We start from the raw sequence: 6000 nt of genomic DNA, 5'->3' as shown, positions 1-6000 counted from the left end.
GTCATTACCGTTTACCCCCCAGCAAGCTGGGGACTCATTTTACCGACCTCGGAAGGATGGAAGGCTGAGTCAACCTTGAGCCGGCTGCTGGGATTGCCTCATGGGCAAAGCTTTCAGACTGCATGTCTGCTACCTTACCACTCTGCGCCACAAGAGGCTCTAATTTGCATGGTTACATGCTCCCTATTCTTTTCTGAATGCTGAGAAGTTCCATAGACAGGCAACTGGAGATAATTTTCTTGGGATAAACGTGACTTGGGGCCCCTTAGTCATGTTTGCTTGATTTCTACACACAGAAACATAAGTAGATGCCAATGCAACACACCCAACAGTACAAATGTTGATCTTGTATCAAACGCCTAACTCAGCTTTCTCCATTTTTTTTACCATTGAGAAAGCCCTGAAACATTCTTCAGGCTTTGAAAACCCCCAGAAGTGGTGCAATCGTGCAGAATATAGTTGGGAAGCATAGCTGCATACCCACCCACCCAGGGACCCTCCCCTCCCCACCCCCTCCAGGCCCATCAGTGGGCCTGGAGAGAGTCCAGATCTATTCTGATTAGGATGGAGAGGGATGCCTCTTCCTCTCTTGTTGCCAAGATGGAGGACAGAAGGGTGTGCAAGAAATAAAAATAAAACAAGAGAAGGAAGGAAGTCGGCCCCGTGAGAAGATCAGTCTAACACCAAAGGGATAGGCATAAAGTGAGAGAGAAATAAAAGATGTGAGACACTATAGGATGTAAGATATAAGAACCGTACAGAGTTCCTCCCTTTGTGGGAAAGGCTCCACCAGTATCAAGCTGTAAACTTCCCAGGTCGGGTGAAGGCAGAATGTACCAGGTTTAGCTTTCTTCCCAGCATCAGAGAGGGAACATGCGAGGACAGGGACCCGCCAGAAACGAGCTGATGTCATGTAGAAACTCATGCATGCGTAGCTACTTTGGGCTACGCCTTGTGTCATAAGTTTGGAATCAATCCAGAGAGACAAGAGGGCAAGGAATGGAATGTTGAAAATAAAATGGTTATCTCGGGCTTTCTCAACCAGGATTTTGTGAAACCCTGGGGTTTCTTGACAGCCCTGGATGGGCTTCCTGAATGGGTGGGTGTCAATTGTTAATATATTTTTGAAAATTTTAAACATTTATCAGAGGATATGCCAGATCCTGAAGATGAAGCTCAAATACTTAGGCCACCTCATGAGAATTAAGGACTCCCTGGAGAAGAGCCTAATGCTGGGAGCGATTGAGGGCAAAAGAAGGGGACGACAGAGAATGAGGTGGCTGGATGGAGTCACTGAAACAGTCGGTGCAAACTTAAAAGGACTCCGGGGAATGGTAGAGGACAGGAAGGCCTGGAGGATCATTGTCCATGGGGTCGTGATGGGTCGGACACGACTTTGCACCTAACAACAACAACCACCACCATATTTGGCCCTTTAGGGGGTGGGCGTGTCCATAGCTGCGTTTTACAACCATATTCTGCCTGATTGCGCCATTTCTGGGGCTTCTCGAAGCTTGAAGAATGTTTCAGGGGGTTTCTCAGATGTAAAAAAGTTGAGAAAGGCTAGGTTATCTTCAGTACCTTGAAGAATTTTTTTGTGTGTGGTCTGATTGTAAAGGGACTTTTTCTTCCCTTTGCTATCAAAATAAAGTTCAACCCTTTTGCTATTCAAGAGGTCCGTCCTCTTGCTTCTCCATTTGGCTGGGGGCACCCCTTTGGTGGGGAACATCCTGACCTCTCGCTCTCTCTAAAACTCTCTAATAGGCCCCTCTGAAGTCTGAGGCTAAGAGACACCACAATATCCTCCTCTTCTAACAAGATCATTTACTTTCTCCAGTTCGTGTTCTGCCTTTGTACTGAATGGTTTGTTACACACACACACACACACACACCCCTCTGCTGGACATGGTTCTCACATCCCATGATCCTTAGGATCCTTTCCCATTCAAGAATGCTATCTGCAGCCATTCACTGCTGATGTCACAACCCCTGGCTATCGGAAATCTCAGCCGTTCCCCTTGCCCCTGGGATGCATTTTCAGACAGATCTTCACACCCTTATGTGCTAAAGCAGTATACAAGTTTAAAGAGTGGTGGTATACAAGTTTAAATATAAATAAATAATCTGCTGTACCTGAGGGACCACCTGCCTGATTATGCCCCCCATAGAGCTCTGGACCAAATCCAACCAGCTGGTGGTCCCTGGCCATTGAGATGTATGCTTGGCCCACACCAGGGTCTGGGCCTTTTCAGTCCTGGCCCCAGCTTGGTGGAATGAACACCCGGAAGTCCTCCAGGCCCTTTGGGAGCTTTTGCCATTCTGCAAAACAGAACTCTGCCAGGCAATTGGTTGGGCCCAATGATTTATAACAGGGATAGTCAACCTGTGGCGCTCCAGATGTTCATGGACTACAATTCCCATGAGCCTCACATGGGAACTGTAGTCCATGAACATCTGGAGGACTACAGGTTGACTACCTCTGAATTATAGAACACCATCTAATTGGCCTCCTTCAACAGGAGCTCAAGACAGCCCTTCCCCTGGAACAAATGTAGTACAGATGTACAATGCAACATCTGCATGTGAGCTTTATACGTATTCTCTGAATCCTATGCATTTTATCATTTTAATTATGAACTGTTTTAATGGTTAATATTTCAATGTTGTTATATGTTGAAAACTGCCCTGAGTCGGTATCCGAGAGGGGCAGTTATATAAATCCAAGTAATAAATAAATAAAACAAATAAATATTGATGGCCAGAGGACCAGTCTGCTTTAAAATGGGATTCGACAAATTCATGGAGGTCTATCCATGGGTCCTAGCCACGGTGATTAAAGGGAACCATTATCTTGAGAGACAACTGGCCTCTGTAGTAGTAAAGTTTTATTACGGTTTACACCAGACATATAACAAGGGAAATAATACAATGCATCCCAGATAGAACATAATGTTAAAATACAAATATTTATCTATTATCAAAATATATTATATATTATTAAAAGTTACTTTAAAGTTTGGTAGTAAAGCCCTCGGCAGAACACCCACCACTGTGTCAGCAAGGTTTAGAAGAAGAAGAGTTGGTTCTTATATGCTGCTTTTCTCTACCCGAAGGAATCTCCAAACGGCTTACATTCGCCTTCTCTTTCCTCTCCCCACAACAGACACCCTGTGAGGGAGGTGAGGCTGAGAGAGCCCTGATATTACTGAGGAAGAAGAAGAGTTGGTTCTTATATGCCACTTTACTCTACCCAAAGGAGTCTCAAAGCAGCTTACAGTCACCTTCCCTTTCCTCTCCCCACAACAGACACCCTGTGGGGTGGGTGAGGCTGAGAGAGCCCTGATATTCCTGCTCGGTCAGAACAGCTTTATTAGTGCCGTGGCGAGCCCAAGGTCACCCAGCTGGCTGCATGTGGGGGAGTGCAGAATCGAACCTGGCATGCCAGATTAGAAGTCCACACTCCTAACCACTACACCAAACTGGTTTATAGTTTTCAGTGCATACACATTATTCCCACTCCCACCCAAAAAACCTGGCCATAGAATCATAGAGTTGGAAGGGACCTCCCGGGTCATCTAGTCCAACCCCTGCACAATGCAGGTGGTTGATAAAAAGTATCTCAAAAGCATCCGACATGCAGATTGAACCCCCAGCTTCCATAAGCGCTTCCACATGAAAATCCAACCCCCGGTGTCTGCAAGAGCCATATGCTCCAGCTTCATTTTGCATTTAAAAAAAAATGAAATATAAATGAACCCACCTTCCTGCTCTAATCACCCCATTTGTCCTTTGCTGTTCAAGATGAATTTATTTTTAAAGGGATGGGGGGGGGGGGGAAGAGGTTCTAAAATTAATGTTTCGTAGACAGATTGTTGTCCATGTGCTCCAGAGACCAGGCTGCTTTGCAAGCATAAATAGGATCTGAAATAATTTAGGTCTGTTGCTCATTTATTAGGGCTCTGGGAGGCAGAGAAGAGAAGAAAGGGCAAAGAGTTCAGACGGGGACCTCGGGCAGGGAATTCGCTCCACAATGGGGTCCTTTCACCTTCAAGGGGGTCCTTTCGCCTTCACATCTCCAAATATTCCCACCCTATAGGGATGCCAGCTCTTGGTGGGGAAATACCAGAAGATTTGGGGGCGGAGCCCAGAGAGGACAGGGTTTGGGGAACGACCTGGCAGGGTCATAGAGTCCACTTCCCAGGAGATCCTAAGGTCATCTGGCAGGCGGGCAAGAGATGTTTGGAGGTGACTTGCCATGGCCTGCCCCCTGCGTCACTGTCCTAATTTTCCTTGGAGGTTGCCCTTCCAAGAGCTACCCAGGGCTGACCCGGATGGATAGGGCTAGGGTTGCCTGCTCTGGGTTAGGAAATACCTGGAGAGGTTGAATCTGGGAGAGGGCGGGATTTGGGGTGGGTGGGACCTCAGTGGAGGATAATGCTATGGAGTTCACCTTCCAAATTAGCCATTTCCTCTAGGGGAACTGATGTAGTCTGAAGATGAGCCATAAAACTAGGGGATCTCCAGGTGTTACCTGGAAGATGGCACCCATAGATCAGGCTTGTAGGGGACCTGATTTGTCTTCTCTGGAGATCAACTTTAATGATAAGAGTTCATAGAACCATAGAGTTGGAAGGGACCTACAGGGTCATCTAGTCCAACCTCCTGCAGAATGCAGGGAACTCACAACTACCTGCCCACCCACAGTGACTTCCCACCATGTTCTCCAGGCTCCACCTAGAAGCTGGCAATCCTACCACCATGACTAGAAGGACTGCTGCCCTTTGGTTGGAGATCACACATTCATGGCTGGGGGCAGGCTCTTTACTACCCCAAGACACACTCGTCCTTCTAGGTGTGCAGGGGCTTAGTCTGGAGTTGGACCAGTGGTAGCCCTAGTCCAGGAGAGAATGCCAGTGGCGGGCCACACCTATGATGACCCAGCAGGCATCTCATCTTCTCACCTGTTTTGCTAACCTCCAGGTTTGGCCTGAATTTCTCTGGCTTCTACAACTGATCTCCAGGCAATAGAGGTCAGAAAATGTGTACTTGGGAGGGTAGACACTATGGCACTGCACTCGGCTGAAGGCCTCCTCCTCTCCAAATCCCAACCTCTCCAGACTCCACCCCCGCAAAGCACCCATGTTTCCCAACCAAGGGCTGTCAACTCCACCCCCCCCCTCAAAAAGCTGCTTAGCCAAATATATGTAGGCTTGAGGTGAGCTGCAATTCCAGGGGGCCTCCAGGTCCCACCTGGAGGGTGGCAACCCTACAGGCTGTGCCAAGGCAAAATGAGGACAAAAAAATGAATGGTTCAAAGGAAAATAATCTGCTATGATTGAATAACCCCTACGTTCTTCATGTTCTGCTTCATAAGGGGGAATTCACTGAACTAACCCAAAACGTAAAATAGATTTAAAAGATTGTATTTTTAAAAACTGATAGAATACAGGCCAATTTCACAGAGCATGTACAAAGTTGTAGTTGGTTGTTATTATTAACCTGAGCCATATGGGAATACAATACAATACAATACAATACTACTAAACCAGCACTGCTTTACCCTAATTATTATTATTTCCCCAAATTATTGTTCTATAAAAAAACTAAACCAGCATTAGTTTAAACTAATAATTATTATATTAAAAAACCCGCATTAGTTGACACTAATTACTTTCAGTATATAAAAGAACTCAACCAGCACTAGATTCAAGTGGGTAGCCATGTTGGTCTGAAGTAGCACAACAAAAATAAAAGTCCAGTGGCACCTTTAAGAAGAGCAACAAAGATTTATTCAAGGCGTGAGCTTTCGAGTGCTCTTCCTCAGATAGTGCTTGCACTCGGAAGCTCACGCCTTGAATAAATCCTTGTTGGTCTTAAAGATGCCACTGAACTCTGTTTTTGTTAAACCAGCACTAGTTTGTGCTCATTATCATTATATACAAAACTAAACCGGCCTGAGTTTAAGCTAAACACAAACACCATTTCCTGTAATGCTGCCCA

The sequence above is a fragment of the Paroedura picta genome, chromosome 4 (genome assembly GCF_049243985.1).
Source record: "Paroedura picta isolate Pp20150507F chromosome 4, Ppicta_v3.0, whole genome shotgun sequence".
Lineage (NCBI taxonomy): Eukaryota > Metazoa > Chordata > Lepidosauria > Squamata > Gekkonidae > Paroedura > Paroedura picta.
The sequence above is the reverse complement of the archived record's forward strand: the minus strand, read 5'-3'. Positions refer to the sequence as shown.